The sequence below is a fragment of the Suricata suricatta genome, chromosome 10, assembly GCF_006229205.1.
Source record: "Suricata suricatta isolate VVHF042 chromosome 10, meerkat_22Aug2017_6uvM2_HiC, whole genome shotgun sequence".
Classification (NCBI taxonomy): Eukaryota; Metazoa; Chordata; class Mammalia; order Carnivora; family Herpestidae; genus Suricata; species Suricata suricatta.
This window is the reverse complement of record NC_043709.1, coordinates 60,293,328-60,311,975: the sequence shown is the minus strand read 5'-3', so window position 1 is coordinate 60,311,975 and position 18,648 is coordinate 60,293,328. Positions and strand designations below refer to the sequence as shown.

At 44.6% G+C, this 18,648-nt stretch overlaps 1 long non-coding RNA gene across 1 annotated transcript in view; it reads left to right on the top strand.

Moving 5' to 3' along the window:
- The first annotated feature begins 12,767 nt into the window (after positions 1-12,767).
- Positions 12,768-18,648, top strand: part of LOC115304825 — a 48,970-nt gene continuing 43,089 nt past the window's right edge. The window contains exon 1 of the long non-coding RNA XR_003914628.1: positions 12,768-12,846. This is a non-coding gene — a long non-coding RNA (uncharacterized LOC115304825). The remainder of the gene's footprint in view (positions 12,847-18,648) is intronic.

The window sequence follows — 18,648 nt, the reverse complement described above, 5'->3', positions numbered from 1 at the left end:
TGTGCACAAGATGCAGAGAGAGGGAGACACAGAATCTGAAGCAGGCTCCAGGCTCCACACTGTCAGCATGGAGCCTGATGTGGGGCTCAAACCCACGAACTGTGAGATCATGACCTGAGCCAAAGTCAGACGCTTAATTAACTGAGCCACCCAGGTGCCCCATATAACTCCCCTTCTTAATCTCTGTAGTATTCTGCTGGTTGCTCTTACCCTATTCTTGCCTTTTTATCTCTGTGTCTCTGAGAGTTCCCTCTCAGACTGGAAGCTACCTCAAGGCAAGGGATGAAATCCATTCTGGGTTCATGTACTCTGTTCTAGGTCCTTGACACTCAGTGTGATCTGGGCTCCAGAGGCATTAGCCTCACTCAGGAGCTTGTTAGAAATGCAGAATCTGGGGCACCTGGGTGGTTCAGTCGGTTAAGCGTCCAACTTCGGCTCAGGTCATGATCTCACAGTCTGTGGGTTTGAGCCCCACGTCGGGCTCTGTGCTGACAGCTCAGAGCCTGGAGCCTGCTCAGATTCTGTGTCTCCCTCTCTCTCTGCCCCTCCCCTGCTCAATCTCTGCTCTGTCTCTCAAAATAAAATAAAGACATTAAAAAAATTAAAAAAAAAAAGAAATGCAAAATCTCAGTCCTCCCCCCACCCCCAGACCTACTGACCTAGAATCTGCATTTTAACAGGATCCCCAGATTATTCACATGTACATTAAATGAGAGATGCACCTTTGGGGGGTGGGGGACGAATAATTTGTATTGCTGGTGAGTGTGAGTAAAAGCTACCTAACTAATGCTTCTAGGCTAGATTCAAACTGTGTGGCTATCTTTGAGGAGGAGGAAGGAGGATATTTTGTGCATTTTGAATTTATGAGTCCATATCAGAATTACCTAGAGAGCTGAAAGGGAACAGGAGTCAGTGTTCTCAAGGGGAAGGCATGGGAAATTCCCTAGGTGTTTGTCTCACGGTTAGGCAGACCAGGGGTGAAGTTCCCCACGATTCACTTTGAGATTGGTTGGTGGTGTTCTTCTAGAATTAAGCACTTGTCTCCCAGCAGACATTTGTCACCGAGTGCTGGGGGAAGCAGATCTTCAGCCTTCAAGATAATCTTCCTGTTTCTGTCTCCATGGCTGGTGCTGATTCATATTTTGTGGGAGGTTTGACCATAGCCCAGAATGGCTGAGGAGCTGGTGTAATTCTCTTCTTCTTCACCCCGTGGAGAGGGGGTGAGGAGAGTCACGAAGAGCAGAGACAGGGTGTGGGAGTCAAACCTGTTCTTCACATAGCAAACGCCTCATCTCACTCTTTGCTCTCACTCCAAGAAGTGGAGTCCACAGCGGGAAAACGAAGAGCCAGTCTCTGAGTCTGCTTGGCTCTTATCCAGCTCTCCTCTTTTTCTGTTCCCTCTCCCTGTGGGAATTAAAGGGAAAGGTAACATCTCCCCTAGCTCTCCCACTTCCAGATATAGGAGAGCTGTAATGCACAGAGCATAGGCCAGAGGTGGGAGTTTGAAACTCTTTAGGCTAGTGCCTTGCCCTCTTTGCTCATCTCCAGAAGAGGATGGCAGGATCCATTGGTCTTGCTGCTTGCTCTTTAGGGCCTGAGGGGATTAGAAAAAACTGGAGGGCAAAGCAGCTTAGGGGAAATTGGGAAGACATGGTATGTTGAGTGGGAAAATAATGTAATGAGAGGTTCCCCCCCAGGATTATGGAAAAGATTACTCTGAGTCTCTCCCCCGTTTTTCTGGGTCTCTGGATTCTTCTTTACCGGTGGAGACATGTATTCCTTGGTCTTCTCCTAGGGACGATTTCTAGAACAGAGGCCTTCAGATCACATACAGCCCAAGCAAAGAACTCATGTGTGTCTCTTGTCATCTCTCCAAAAGCATTTACCCTCAGAAGCAGTGCTCTTCTACCACATGCTGTAATCCAGTCCTTGAGTATCGTTGTGTAACTGGGGGCGGCAGGCCGAGGCCAGGAGGGCTGTGTAGCTCAGGCCTTTCAGAATACAGTCAGTTTCCAGCATTTCAATAAATAAGAATCCCTCCTCACTTCTCTCTTCTCGGGGTGTGCAACACGGGGTCAGGCATTTCGTCTCTCACCAGGATATCTCACTCTTGTACTTTGTACCAGATTTGGGAACTTAGAACCACAGCTCTAGCATTCAGTGTACTATTTCAGTTTTCTAAACTTGTCAATTTTCTCCATCAGACTGAACACTTCTTTTAAGGGAATCCCACTTTCCTACTTTAAAAAGTATCTAAGATGTTGACTTGTTTACACATAGTTCCATTATGAGAGAGGTTACTGGCACTCTTAAAAATACCCTCAACTTCTAGATCAGGTTGTGTTGGTTTAGTTGAGCAGAACTTGTGACAAGGCTGTAGTTTTGAGTCTGTATTCTGTCTCTGGCTTCTTTCGGGAGCAGACTCAGTGTTTTGAGTACTCCGAGGTGGGGGGATATTGCTGATGACTGGGAAATGGAGAAATCATGAAATTTAAGCCAGGAGAAGCTATCTCAGGAATCTTTAATGAGTGTATGTGTGTGTGCGTGTGTACGTGTATGTGTGTGTGTGTTGTTATTTCTTTTCCAACTGGCTGCATAATTTTTATGGCCAATTATTCCATTTGTAATGACGCTGAGATAACAGAGATCCCATCTCATGCTCCATGGCACATGCCAGGCACTCATGGGAGCTGGAAGACGGCATCACTTATACAACTGGATGGATGGAGTGCTATGAGCAAGACTTAGTTCTAGCAGGAGAGAGAAATGGGAGGGGGTGTTGCTAAGGGAAACTTTGTAACAGGAAGGGTGTGAAGTACTAAAAGAGGGGGCATGGATAGGCCTGTAGTTTTAAAACAAAAGAGATTTATTGGGGACAGATAAAAGACCTGTCTTCCAGTCTGAGAATTTTGTGATCCAACCTAGCTTTGATGGTATTATTTCTGCATAACGAATAGACAAGTGTCTTTGGCTGTGGAGATAGTGTCATCTCAAGCCACAAGGATCCAGCTTTTTCCCACAAAGGATTTGAGGGCTTGGTTGGAAAGGACTGGGTTTAGGAGTCCTTTAGAAAAGATTTGGCCCAGACAGGGGGAGGATCCTCCTCTTGGGGCTAGGGCTTCTCTTTTCCCTTCCACCCAACTTTTGAGTCAGGATAGAGCTGATAAACTCCCTGACAGATCTGGTAATTGGTCTATCAGGCCTTAAGGCATGCAGGTCAAAGACTGACATCTAGTTGCTCCTCCTTGTTGGTATGAAATACTTACTTGCTCCTGCCTCCATAGCGTTTTCCAGGATCTTTCCCATCTACTTGCCCTCTTACTATTTTTCTGTCTGCTTTTTTTTTCTTGCCCATTAAGTGTTAAGGGTTGGATATTTGAAGCCAGCAGGTGTAAGTTTAAATCCTGGCTCTACCATTTTCTTAGAATCTTTGGTCTTGTTTTCCCATCTGTAAAATCAGAATAATAAGACCTACTTCTTAGACTAGTTCTGAGAATTAAGTAAGAGAATGTTTGTTAAATGAGGGCTTGAGTTCTCAGTGAAAGGCAGTGAACAGTTTTCTTTAGAACTCCCTCACTGTGCTCCCTGGCTACTTTTTGGTAGAGTGGAGATTCAGAGAAAGCAATGGCCAAGTAGATGGACATAAGAAGATAACTGTAAAAAAAACAAACAAACTAGGAGGATAACAAGAGGGACAGACGCCATGGAGACAGGGACTCAAGCACAGTTAGAGTTCGAGGAACAGATAGTGAAAACCAGGTGGAAGCAGAGAGACCAGAAAGATATGCAGATGGACATGGAGAGAGGAGCAACGAAAGGCAGAGAAAGAAGAGGAGAGATAAAGTCAGATGGAAAGGCAAGGACATGAGTGGAAGCCAGGTAAGTGTCAGAGGACAGAGATGATTCATTTGTGGAAGCTGCTGTAAGATCCCTAGCAAGAACAGTCCTGCTTTCTTCTTGCCCCTTACTATTGTGGGATGCAAGTTCTAAGTCCCTGGTCCCCCTCCCATCCTTCCCTGTTACCAGAGATCTGGTTCTACCCCGAGGCTTGAATAGCCTTGCCCCCATTCGTCTAGGCACCTTGGCCCACACCATCATACTTACCCAAGTCCATAGGGCTTTTTCATTTTGAACACAACAGTTTGGAGTGCAAAAGCATCATGGTGTCGGCCAGTCAGTGCAATAACCAGGTGTAGTTTTACAGTCACTCCCCCCCAACTGTAACAGCGCTTTCATATATCTCTGGCTGCGACAGGCAATTTTCTTTCAAAGATTGTTTTTTCTGGAGCCTGTGATTTCTACTCTCGCCTCCAACCTCTGGGATATTAAAACGGGGTCAGTGGCTCTTGGCAGGCTGGCTGGTTTGTGGTCATTTCCCATATCCTCTGTTCACCCCCCCTTGTTGCCACGTCCCCAATCTTGGCATCCCTCTGCCTCTGCACCCGGTCTAGTTGGGGTAGAGGGAAAAGGCTTCTGTGGCCCTCCATACTGAGAAGTTTTGTCATGTCGTCCTGAAGAGTGGAGACTGAGTGGGGTGCAGGTGAAGATCGGGAGAGGTTTCACCTTCTAAGCCTCACCCCTGTTCTCCGTGGTCCCCACTCTCACCATGCTGTTCTGGGATGGAGCTGTCAGTTCGTTTCCACAAAAATACTGTGGCTTATTGGTGAATTGGGCTAAGATTTAACATTAAGGAATTTTTCTCTGCTAGAGAGTGAGGTTGGGGTGGAAAACCCAGTGTAATGTCTTCTTTTTTTTTTCTGGAAAATTCAGAGACTAGGAGGAATTGCCATGGAGATTAAGGGCTGAGTTGGGGGAAATAGAGACTCCAAGACTCTGCTCTTGTTACCGGAAGCAATCTCTTCCTTTGTTTGCTGGTATGCAGTTGCTAGCCAGCAAAATCACTTCCCTATTTCACCCAGGTAGGGGTTCTTTTCTTGGAAGAAAGAACTAATCCTGTTTTTGGGGTTGCCCATTTTAGGATTTCTCTATTCCCTTCCTTAGCCCATGGTCTGATGCAAAAATCCTTCCTGAAGTCTAACTCCGGCTCCTCTTGCTTTGCTAACTGATCAAATCCTCTTGAAAAACAACACGACACCACACACTCCCCCCTCCTGACTCATACATCCCTTGTTTTTATTAAATAAAAGTAAGTGGAGCTATAAGATGTGACTGGCCTGGATCCCGGCTTCATAAAACAAAACTAACACCCTCTTTATCAAGGGGCTGAGGCATCCAGAGAAGATTTCTTAGGCCATTTTGCTGTCACGTAAATGGGAATCAATATTCAATAAGCCCTTGATGCACTACACTAGCGGTTCACTTAATACCGGCTTCCAGTACAGTAAGTGGCGTTGATATAGGGAGGGCTTGTTTGTAAAATAACACTGCAGCCCTCACCTTCTGGATATTGGATCCAGCTTCCCCTAGGAGAGGAGATTCAAGACTCTGAGCAAGCAGGAGAGTCATCTTGCCAGGCCTGCTGCCTCAGGACAGACTCTCCTACTACCTCGCTAGAAATAGAAAACAGATTCTATGCTTTTAGAGCAATCAGTCTAAGATCCTAGAGGTTAATAGGCCTTCATTCCTATTAGGAAATTTTCTATGTGCCGGGTCTGATTGCCTCCCTGCTTCCAATAAATTAGTCAAATTGAAAACCAATTGAAAGATAGAATTGATTCTGCCATTAACAGAAGAGGGTGGACTCTGCAGTGCGCGGCGCCTGCCGTAGTTAGTGACAATACCTCAGTTCCCTCGGCTCCTGCGTTGGCTGCAGGGGAACTTTGCGGGCCGCCTGGCCCCCTGGTGGATGCATGGTAGGTCTGGGTTTCTCCGTGTAGAGTGACAGAGTTTGGTAGGAAACTGACCATTTAAACATGGTCAGTTATTTCGTTTCCATTCTAGGAATCTTTGCAGGGAATTTGTAAGCTTAGACTGACTTCTCCCACACAGCTCCAAGCAAGCATGCATTAAGGAAAAGCAATCTCGTGTCTGCCTAAATAACGCAGATATACCTTTGTACAAAATTTTTGCCTAATACATTTCAGAGCTGAAATGATTTTAGAAAATGTATCAAACATTTTTGGATTGTCTATGTTCCAAGTGTTCATAGAGTTTATAAGATTCACAATCTGGGGTGGAAGGGGAAACTTACAGATGGGTTTATTCTGCATTATGGTCTTGGCTATTTTTTTAAAAAAGTTTTTTATTTATTTTTGAGAGAGGGAGAGAGATAGCATGAGCTGGGGAGGGTCAGAGAGACAGGGAGATACAGAATCCGAAGTAGGCTCCAGGCTCTGAATAGGCTGTCAGCGCAGAGCCCAACGTGGGGCTCGAACCCACCAACCTTGAGATCATGACCTGAGCCAAAGCCGGATGTCCAACTGGCTGAGCCACCCAGGTGCCCCTATGGTCTTGGCTACTTAAAAAAAATTTTTTTTAACGTTTATTTATTTTTGATCGAGAGAGACAGAGACAGAGAGAGGGGGAGACACAGAATCTGAAGCAGGCTCCAGGCTCTGAGTTGGAGCTCAAACCCATGAACCATGAGATCATGACTTGAGCTGATGTTGGACGCTTAACCGACTAAGCCACACAGGCGCCCCTGGTCTTGGCTATTTCTTATCCCATTTAGGCGGTTTGACAGTTTGGAGGAGCTGGGGGACAGAAGACTTTTGCATTCATTACTGTTTGGGGATATATTGGAGGAGATCAGACCTGCTCTCTTGCAGCAACCTCTATAGCTGTCCCTACAGAGAGGTGTTTTGACTTAAGTCTCCTAGAGCCATTTTATTTTATTTATTTATTTTTAAAGTTTATTTATTTATTTTGAGAGAGAAGTGGGTGGGGGAGAAGGAGAATCCCAAGCAGGCCCTGCACTGCCAGGGCAGAGATCACAAATTGTGAGACCATGACCTGAGCCGAAACCAAGAGTCAGAGGTTTAACAGACTGAGCCACCCAGGCACCCTTCCCAGAGCTGTTTTATTTATGTATTTATGTATGTATGTGTATATGTATGCATGTATTTATTTATTTAATAATTTATTGTCACATTAGCTAACATATGGTGTATATAGTATAGTCTTGGCTTCAGGAATAGATTCTTGTGATGCATCACTTACATACAATACACTGTGCTCATCCCAAGTGCCCTCTTCAGGGCCCATCATTCATTTCCTGTCCCCTACCCCCCCACCCACATTAATTCTCAGTTTGTTCTTTGTATTTAAGAGTCTCTTATGGTTTGCCTCCCTCTGTTTGTAACTTATTTTTCCTTCCCTTCCTCTATGTTCTCCTAGAGCCATTTTAGACCAGACCTTTAGAAAGTTCCCAACCCATTGCAGAAAGCTTTAGTGAATCCAGAGCAAGAGGCTGGCATCTGGCCTCTTTCTTTGGGCACGAAGAACAGGAGTGAGCTGTCCCACAGCATTTCCTTGTACAAAGTTGTTTTTATGGGGTGAGTCCTCCAAAGAATAAGGGTGCATATTTTGAAGGAGAGGTGTAAATAAGCTCTTGTGGGTTTCTTGTCTTCAGAGCTCCTCACTTGGTGCACCTACTGTTCTTGGGAAGAGCCCAGCAAAGAGTACCCAGGAATGCTGAGTTTAGAACAGGCCCAGGGGTTTGATGACATGGCTTGAGGCTTTTACAACCAGTTTCCAGGGTACCTAAATGAAGGAGAAGGTACTTTCCTTTATCCTTTTACAAATAAGAGGAAAAGAGATAATCTGAAGCTGGCTTAGCAAAGGATTTCCTGACAGTAAGCACAACATGACCAACTCATTTGGTTTAGAGGCCTTCTTTTCTGCTGCTGCTCTGCATCTGGTGTGAGGCCCAAGTTTCACTATGGCATCTCTCACTGCTTCAGTTTCCAAGGTTGACCAGATGGGATTCCTTCCTTCTTTCTCTCTTTCATGTCCACCCTTCTTGCAGCTGCATACTTAAAAAAAAGGGAGGGGCGGAGGCGAGTGCTTGTCTTTGGTTAGAAGTGTTTTCTTTGGTTAGACGGGAGCAGTCTTCTCTGCTAAGCCTCCAAACTAGCTCTCTTGTTTTAGTGAGGTGCATGAGGAGGATGAGGTCAGACCAAGAATGTGGACTGAGAGCAAAAATTCTAGGGGATAGACCTCCTAGGGGATACTGAACCTCAGGTGACTTTCCTAGGGAAACAGGTCATGGATGAGACTTAAACTTTCACTGCTCTCTGAGATGGTTGGGCTTCTCTCAGCAACGGGATACTTGGCCACATGTTTTCTTGAAGAGTCCTACCACGCCATATGCTAGCCCTTTTTTTTGCAGTCTGCTTTATGCTAGTAATGGAGCAGTTATCATGGAACAAGAGCATCTCAATATAGGATGTTACTGATGACCAAGCCCCGCTTCCCATCTGGTTAAACCCCTAATCATTCGGTACCTCTGGTGGTTCGTTCTTGCCACAACTTGTGTTCTGGCATCAGTGTTCCCCCACGCAACAGCTGATGACATCTCTTGGCCTCCCCCATCCATTCAGCAACACCTCTCCCCCAACCCGCCTCCTCTGCCTGCTGTTCCAGCCTGTAGCCCTGATCTCATTTCCTCCTACCTCTCACACCATTCTAAAACCTCTTGCCTCAACCTGTGCCTGCACTTCTTTCTTTGGAGCCCCTCTCATTCCTTTGGAGAGCCTACTTCTCTCTGATCTAGAGTCTTCCCTGCCTTTGCATCTTCCCCAAGACTTTCAAGAACCAGAGGACTCTGCAGAGAGGAAGATGGCTCCTATCTCTGAGGTTCCAGCTCCTCAGTGGGGTGGATTTTATGCCTGGGTCGTGTGTTGTTTATCTGTCTCAGACTTTGCAGCCCCCGAGGCAATGGCTCTGTCTTTGCAGGCTCAGGGAAGCTTTGGCAGCCAACAAATAATAAATAATACCCTGGTAACACCACCTGCAACTTGCTAATGAGTGTCTTTCCCCTGCCTCCCTCACCTCTTAGAAGTTGGGGGTGGGGACCCCCAATTTCTGGGCAAATGGATGCCTTCTGCTTTTTACAGTCTGGGAAAATTGAGTTTGAGGGGTGGAGGAAGGTTCTTTTTGGGGGCAGAGGGATATTGAAATGACCTTGAGGAGTACACTAAATAAAAAGAGTATACTTCTAATATTTCTTCCAACTGCAGAGTTTTGGAGACATAGAAACCTTCAGGAGTGGGACAACAGGTTTGGGGCTCTTTGGGTTTCTTGGGGTCTCCTGGGGTTTGATTCCAGAGGTAAGCTGGGGAGCTATCACCTGACCCCATCTCTTTCCTCGAGGCATATTTTCCTAAGTAATTGGTTCTCTAAGTTTGATACTCAAGGAGTCATTTTCCTCCAAGTCCATAGGCCTCCAAGGTTACTAAGTGACTACACTGTCTTCCTTCCGTTTTGGAGTATTAAAGTTAGCACACCGAAGACAGTTTTCTTGAAGGCACCTATACGTGCAATTCCAGCAATTGCCACCAGGTGAATCAGTGGTGATTTGGCTTTGGGTCATCTAAAGAGAGCAAGACAGGTATGCAATCTTGTCCATTTATGCATTTTCATATCGTTACCAAAAATGCCATTGTTTTAAAGTTGTTGTGGTAGTTGTAGTAGCAAAAAGAAGTGAGTAGAGTATATGATTTTTCTGAGATTGTCTAATGACTCAGCCAAATGGTCCATGGAATTAGTTTGTGGTCCAAGCTTTGTGGTATATATCAGAAAGATCCATTCAAAATAATTTTGACTTCACTCCTATGTGGTGATCCCTGTGGAACTGGGCATATATGTTGGGATTTTTTAATTTACTTGATTCACATAGCTCATGGCATGGGTAAAGTGGGGCAGGAGAGCGGGATCACTGGTAAACAGAAATCACATTCTGCTGTATACACTGTGGGTTTGCTTTCAGGGTTGGTATATAAGTTACTTCTGTAGAAAAATTGATGTTGCCTCTTTTTATACCCAGGAAAATGAAGATCAGCCCTTCCATCCAATGCCACTCCTAAGATTTGAGTTTCCCAGAACCATTCTCCTAAGATCCCTCTTGATTTAGGGAGTGTTTCTTCAGCTATTTTCAATCTCCTTTAAGTGGAGATGTTTCCTTCATTTATGCTTCGCTCTTCCAAAATTGCCCTTGCCTACGCTCACTCCCCCATGCCTCCCACCAGTTCTTGGGGTGTAAACAGTTCTGTCTGGTATTTGGGGTAGACAAGCTCTGTGTTGGATTAATTCTACATGACCCTGCTTGTAGACTGCTGGGGGAGGAGCTAGCCTCCTTTTCATTTCCCTGGAGTCGGCACTCAGACCTGGGCCAAGGAGGCTCATTTTCCCACGTGTAGGAAGCTGATGGGCCCCCCTCCTCTGCAACATTTGGCTCCATAGGTTCTCTGAGTCACCCCCTGACCCTGACCGTCTGTAGCCAAGGCTCAGACCCATCGAGCCAACCTCATCCAAGAGGGCTTAATGAGCACCTGGCGGCTAAGTGCTTTGAGATCGTTCAGATGAAAAGGGCTGTCAGTGGTTCGGGGGTTATTATTGTCAGGGTGGTGGCGCTGGCAATTACTCTAGAAGATCAGGGCATCCAGTTTCCTTTGTCCCTCAAGGGAGCGCCAGGCTCTTGGAGGGATGGCAAATTGTCTTGCTCCATCTGCCTTGAATTCTGGTAGGGCGTTAGCAAGGTTTCTTTAATGATCTGCCATCTTTCCTCTGTAGCCTGATAGGTAGCACTGAGAAAGTTCAGGAAACACTGAAAATGCTCATTCTCTAGGAGATGAAGTGGTTCTTAGGAGCATAGAGTTACAGCAACCAGACTCTGTTCCAGCTCTTGCATCTCAAGAGGGACTGAAGGACTTGGGGATGGAGGATGACCACCTCATTTGACTTTCTGTCTCTAGGACTGAAAAGGGAGGTGAATGGTTGGTACATGGAAGCTTGAGAAAACCAATGGTATGAGTAGGCATGAGAAGAAAAAAAAATGGGTTCTGACTAAAGCTGCTCAGTAGTCATGTTAAGTTTATAACAAAGAGAGGAAACATGTCAAACTAGGGAAGTGGTAGAGACCTTCCACTTTCTCTAACCCATTTTAAAAAATAGACTATTTTTAAAGTTTATTTGTTTACTTTGAGAGAGAGAGAGAGAAAGAAAGAATGGGAAGGACAGAGGAGGGGGGGATAGAGAGAATCCTAAGCAGCTCAGAGCCTGATGTGGGGCTAGGACTTATGAACCATGAGGCATGACCTGAGCCAAAATCAAGAGCTGGTCACTTAACCAACTGAGCCACCCAGGAGCCCCTGAAGTGTTTTAAATAAAGAGAACTTTTATCTCTGACTTGGATGGTTGAAGTGAAGGAGCTTTCCAGAGACAGAAAGATACTGGGGATAACCCTAAGGAGTATGTGCTCCTAAGTGAATAAATCTACAGGCCACAATCACATCTTACTTTTCTGCCTGAGAGGAGTGGGGTATAGTCCCTAATAATAGTGAAAGACAGCAGAGTATCTTGAGGGGGTCACTCAAATGGAGGTGCTGCTTCATTGCTCTTGCAGCCACCTGGATGGGGCAGGCAGGTGGAAATGTCACTGGCACAGGGAACCAGGCCCCCCCGCTGCTTCCCAACTTGCCCACATCCTCTGCTCCTTTACTTTGGGAGTGAACACTGTTTCTTTACCATTTCCACAAAGCCAATCATTTTCCTTGGGAAGGAAGGAGAGGCACATATTTTCCTTGAGAAGTTAATTTGTCCTATCTTCTCCGGAAGTAAGTTTTGCCTCCTAGAAAATATTCTAACTCAAACATGAGAAATGCCCTTTTGCATTTAAAAGTCTGAAATGAAGATGTCACACACTCTAGCATTTGAAAAGTCACACTTAACCATAGATAGTCCTTTTTCACCTTGCTTTAAATTATGAATAGTGCCATCTTCTTCACTCACATCCCTCCCAGGATGACCCTCCCAGTCACAGGTCCTTGGGGTCTGGCTTACATCTCTGCACTGTTTGCTGCCAGAAGTGATGATTGTTTGAATCATATGTTTCACCCTCTCAGACATAAGTGATATTCATTGCAATGAATAAGGATTCTAGAAAAGTCTTTTTTTAAAAAGTCACATGGCTTTGAAAAAAGCTTATAAATAAGAAAGTTGTGATTCATATGGAGAAGAGAAAGGTCGAGAATAGAAGGGAAGATAGTGGAAGTAGAGAGGAGAGAGAATACTGACCAGGGGATTTAAAGTGTTGAGAAAAGGAGAATGCTGGCCTTCCTTGAGGCCAGAGCAGAGGCAGCTGGACTTCCAACCTGAGAGATTAGGAGTAGACTTGGGGAAGCATTGCCTTGCAGGAATGTCGATGGGGCTCCTCCTTCTGAGAGACTGAGGAATCTACCGCTATTAGGAGCCCTGTGCAAGGGAACAGTGAAAGGGGGTGGACAGTACAGAAAGAGGGCTCACTGCAGTGACCCCCTGCCGCCCTCCTCCTGAGCTGTTTGCCGCCCTCCCTTATCGGTCAGGACTGTCCAGTTCTGCTGCCTGAAACAGATTCGATGACTCAACAATGACCAATTAGGCGTTAACACATCTATCTCTGGGGCTATCTAGCCATCTTTATGGAGAACAGGATCTTAAATCTTTGCTCATCGGGACAGCCAGAGGCTTTGCCTAAATGGTGGAAAGAGCCATAAACATTTTTCATAATTATAATGACTTTTTACAAGGAAAGCCATAACTCCTGCTCCATAACTTTATTGTGGAGAGGAGCCCATCGCAGACTCTGTGATGCGGGGAATGGAGCCATCTGATGGCTGTCCTCTTCAGGCAGTCTGTGCTTTCCTACCATGAACAACTTCTGGGAGCAAAATTCAAAAGGAGGATAAGGTGATTTCTATTCCAGGTGCCCTTCTACTGAGAGCAGACAGACTGCCATCTCCAGAGGTAGACAGTGAGTGACAGAAGGTCCAGAACTGGATGAGCGGTACATAGCTTGGCTAATCTCCAAATAGCTATATGTGGGGAAGGGCATGGGGGTGGTGGTCATGGAGGAGGCAGGTATGCAAAGGAGGAGGTCATTCTTAGAGTAAAATGGCCCTTGTGTAGAGGTGGGTAAGATGGAGACGTAGAGCAACTTGGGAGAATGGATCCCATTATGGATCATCAAGAGTCTTGTCATCTCAGTCTTCTGATCCATTAATTAGCTCATATTCAGTCTCTCCCAGTGATTCCCTCTGCTTTTATAACAATTTCATGACACCCCATGAATCAGGCCCAAGAGCCAAGGTGCTGTGGCACTTGGGTAGTTCAGTTGGTTAAGCGTCCAACTTCAACTCAGGTCATCATCTCACAATTCATGAGTTGGAGCCCTGCATTGTGATCTCTGTTGTCAGAGCACAGCCTGCCTAAGATCCTCTCTTTCTCTGCCCCTTCCCTGCTTGCACTCTCTCTGTCTCTCAAAAAATAAAAAAATAATCCAAGGTGCTAGAGGTGAATAGTTACCTAGATAATTTAACCCATGTAGACTATGTTTGTTTTCCTTTCATTTTTTTTTTTTTTAGAATGTTTTTCTGAAGCGTGTTTAGAGAATTAGAGTATCCATGTGGTTGCTTCCGCAAGCCTCTTCTTTGGTCAAGTAGACATAATGTTATGGGTATATCTTTTGTCATGGAGATTGACCTGTGACATCCTCCTAAAGGATTCTTTCTTTGGTCATAACATTGGAAAGATAAGCTAGTATGCTTCTTGGATTCAGTAAACAAACTGCCTTCTTTGTAATTGCTACTAATCCGGACAAGGGAGGCATACATGAGTAAGGCAAGATCACTACCTTTTAGATGCTTTGAGGTTGGTGGGAAGATGGGCAAGTAAGCCAGTACTTATAGCATGGTCAGAGCTTCGATGGAGGTGTGCATGGAGTATGGGGATGAAGGGTACACATCTAACTCAGGTGCAAGGGGTATCCTTTGCTGGCCCAGAAGGCAGAAGGGGGTGAGTGGTTGGTAGCATAAGACTAAGGCTAGACACTAGAAAGTCTTTCTCAATTAGATTACCATGTCTTTATCTATGCATTCATGCACTGAACAGTCATATACACAAGTACTAACCAGGTGCTAGTCACCATGCTTGGTTGTATTTGAAGATGAATAAGCCAGCAGGGAGCTTACAGTCTAGGGGGTGGGCAGAAAAAATAACCACTTACAATCCAATATGATAAGTCCTGAGGTAGAAGCTGACACTTTCTCAATTAAAGCCAATTGAAGTGTTATACTGTGTAGGAATGCTTAGAAGCAGGGTGGGGGCAGGGAAGAGGGCACTTTCAATGACTTACCCTTTTGCTCCCTTCTAGTCTGTGAATAGGTTGATTCAATTTCCACTGTGCAGTTTATTTATCATCTAGAATCTCAGCAGTTGAAGGATCCGGAATATATCAAACTTCCCAGGTCTCTGCCTGGACACCCTTCCTAGTTCAGGAAGCAATTAGTCTGAGAGAGACAGAAGTGAGAGTGTAGGAGCAGAATATATATCCTTTAAAAATAATTTAGTAACAACCCTAGGTAAGTGACCAATAATTTATAGAGTCTATTCTTTTTATAGAGATATTTCCTTGCTGCTCAACCAGAGAGCTTGCCGGGTTTAGAGGATTAATCTTTGACGTAGTAAATATGCTCAAGTTGTAATTCAGTCTCAGAGATAAAGGGAACTTAGACTTGTCTTGTATAAGGGAAAGATATTAAATGGATTTGTAGAGGAACCACCATGGCACTTACTGGCTCTTGTATCTTAGCATCAAGAGTTTTCAAACTGCAGGGGACCCTCTCTCTAGGTCCTCTGATCCAATGGCCTTGTTTTACAGATGGGAAGACTGAGGCCTGTGGTACCTGAGATAGTGGTAGACCCAAGACTAGAACACACATCTTTTGAGTCATAGCTCAAGACTTTTAATACTGTGGCATGCTACTACCTGTCACATTTGGACTCTGTCTTTACTGGCAAGACTCCTCTGTCAACTTCCTTCCACTCAGTTCTTTTCTGTCCCCTTCTATTCCGGCCTCCTGTCCATGAAACACCTTTTCTGGCCTCTGAAACATCCCTCAGCCACTTCCCCTCCTCAGACCAAGATGCCTTCACTTTTCTCTCCCGTCTGCCCCTTTCTTCTCCAGCCCAATTTCCTACTCCCTCTTCCAGGAAGCCCTCCCCACCCATCCTCTTGGCTCTTCTTCTTTTCACCCCAGTTGTTGGTTTGTGCTTGCTGTTTTGTTGTTTAGTAAGCATTTTGAAAGAAGTTTATAAAAATTTATGTTCTACCAACAAACTCAGATTAGGAGCTTCCTAATGGCAAGGCCTGGAATGCACAGGGGGGATCTTCTCCTGTTGCCTGACAGTTGGGATTGGACAATCTGAGAAAGTTAAATTCCTTCTGTATTTGGGAAGAGGGAAGAAGGAAATGAGACGGCCTTCGAGGTAAGTGGGTATGCTAGAGACAGGGAGGTATTTGAAATGACTTCTTAAGGTTATTCTTAGTCCTGGGATTCTGTAATCTTGTGCACCAACGTGGATATGCCAGAGACTTAGCCTGATGCTGTTACCAATTCTGTGGCCTCTGTTAGGGAATAAGACATTCTGCAACTAGTAGGTGGCAGATTGGCGCCTCCATTGTGTGCTACGAAGAAAAGAAAAAAACAGCTTGGTGAAAGGGACCTCCCATGTGGAAGGCATTGTTAGGTGGAGCACCTGGCTGCCCAGTGGATGACCTCAGTTGCTGCCTGGAGGTCTCCACCTCAGGGAAGGGAGGCCCTGAGAGCCATTTTGACCCAAGTTCAAATTCTCTAGAACAAACAAGCTGATCTCTTGCTCCAAGGCCCAGTCAAAGAGGCTCCAGTATGTTTATTGACTCTTGCAGGTCCCTGCCCTGGAGAACAAACAAACAGCTCAACCTGACTCATTCCCTCTACAACTGCACTCAGTTCTACTGCTGGGTTTTGGCAGGAAAAGTCCCTCAGACCCTATGGTAATAAGACAGTCTGTGCTTATGAGTCTCTGGTCATGTATTCCTTCCTACTCCTCCTTCCCTTTGAAAATTAATACTCCCTAGAGGTGCAGAAGACTATCAGACTATCAGTAACTTCAAATTTGCTAGGCTTGGGCTCTCTCCATTGCTTGAGGCAAATAGGCTTGTTCCATAGATTCATTCATTCAACAAATATTTGTTGAATGCCTACTATGAAAAGAGGCTCTCTTTTCTCGTGATGGGGTCTTGCTGGTTCCTGCTTTGGAAAAATGCTGATGCTTCTACCTTTGACTAAATTATTTGAAAGTCCCCCTTTCCTAGCATCTTGTAATAATAGTAGTAGTAGTTAGTAATAGTGACATCTTTTGTCTCCTTTTCCACCATTGGGGGAATTTGGTTTATGAACCCTAACCATCTTCTTTCAGTAAGCCTTTGGTGGCATCATTTCTACCTCTTGGGATATTCCCACTTTGCTTTTCCTAGAAACCTGCTTCACATTTTCCTCTACAAAAAAGGACACTGTCTTATGCTCACATCTCTGTTCAGCTCATTGCCTCTCAACTCAGACCCTCCCCATTGTTGTGTTTCCTAAACTGTATAATTCTCAGAAGGTGCATGTTAATAGGGGTTTCTTTTAAAAAAATCACATGATCAGCTCAGTTTGGGAAACATGGGCCTAGACAAACCAAAATTTTAAACTTCAGGGTATCTCAGAACCTTTAACATATTAATATTCATTTTGAATTGCCAACAGGGGACATGATACGCGATACCATTAGACCACAGAACCCCTTTGAAAGAAAAACCTCTTATCAGGTTTGGGGCCATTTGCATTTTCTGAAATTCAGTTTGGGAAATGCTGACACTGGGGAAGGAATATTGGACTAGGAGACAGGAACCTGGAATTGTTTTGCTTTCCGCCACTTACTTTTCTAGGTGACTCTGGGCAAGTCAGTCCCTCTGCACCTCCATTCCTCTTCTTGGAAAATGAGGAGTCTGACTTAAATCATCTCCCAATCTTTTTCTAGCTCTGATATAATAGAACTTTTTTTCTTTATTATGCCATTTCTTTCTTAATGTTTGTTCCTATGGTCAGTCTGAGAACCTCTAAGATGGATGTTATATCTCTTTTTCTCTGTATATCTTCCTGAAACACCCAAGACAGGGCCCATTTAAAGATAGAGTGGAAACAGAATGAAAATACCCAACAGTGTCAGCACTGTGCAAAGACATCCACAGACAGCCTCAATATTCTAAGAATCAGAGACCTAAAATCTAAGATAGGTATCTTGACATACTCATAAAGGGCACACAAATAATGGAATAACACATTAAACCAATATGTAACTAAGACAGCTGAAATAAATGCATTTTAGACATTACAGAAAAGGAAAACTATTTGTGGAAAGAAGACATGGTTGTTCTGTGTGCTCTGAATGTCTTAAGGGAAATATTGGTAGAGAGCAGCACTGATATCAAAAGAGGAAACAAGATATTCTCCTCTTGTGGGGTAGGTGTATCTATGGTTGATGGGGCAACCTCCTTGGCTGATAATTCAGAGAAGGAAAGACAGTTCATCTGGGAATGTTTGATGAAACAGACCAGACACTGGATGTCAAGGAGGGGAAATGGGAGCTTTTTCTGGAGCACCTGGGAAAGTAGGTCAACACATTTCACTCCCAGCAATCTGAGGTAAAGTGGAAATCCCGGGGTGTTTGAACAAAACACACACATACGTGGATGACCCTGGAGATGGATTCCCTAGTGGGTGGCCCAAACCTTTTTTGCCTTCTCTTGCTTTGAGTGTGATGGGCTAGAGCCCTAGATTAAGTTCATGCCTCTGGGCACTGTCATTTAGAAAAGATAAGAGCGATGAGCAGAGACGCTTATCTTTATGGCTGTTCTTATTTGATTTATATTCTGTTTGTGTGTGAGTGCACGTGTTTTGAGCCTGTATGCGCCTGTCTATGTGTGTGAATGTGTGTTTATGTGAATGTACTTCCACGTATCTGTTGAATGTGACCATGTTTTATATGTATATAGGGGTTTGCAGAGTGCTTATATGTCTAGGTCTGTGTCTAGTGTAAAAGGGTGAGGCTTAATTTTATGTGTGTGTGTGTGTGTATAAAATGGTGGGCGCACTCCATGTATGTATGGATATTGGACAATTTTATATACATGAGGACTGTGTTCACATACCTATTGGGTCCATGTGTATATGTATTAACAGGTCTATATCATAGGCTGTATCTATTTGAGTTACTTACTTTTATATTTCTTTGTCTTTAGGGGTGAGTTTGTTTCATTAATTCACTAACTATAGAGAGCATACTGTGTATGGGGTGAGTGTCTATGTGTGTATCTGGTGGGTATCTACATTTATATATATGCATGGAAAGTGCACATGCACTTATGTATTAGGTCAATACACTTGTGAAATATCCTGATTTTCTCATCTAACTTTAAAATCTTGCTTTGCATTTTATAAAGTTTATTTGTTGTGTGTGTGTGTGTGGGAGAGAGTGCTGAAGAGACAGAGAGTGAGGGAGAGAGAGAGAATCACAAACAGACTCCACACCATCAGCGCAGAGCCTGAATCGGGGCTTGAACTCATGAACAGTGAGATTATGACCTGAGCTGAAATCAAGAGGTGGATGTTTACCATTTGAGCCACCCAG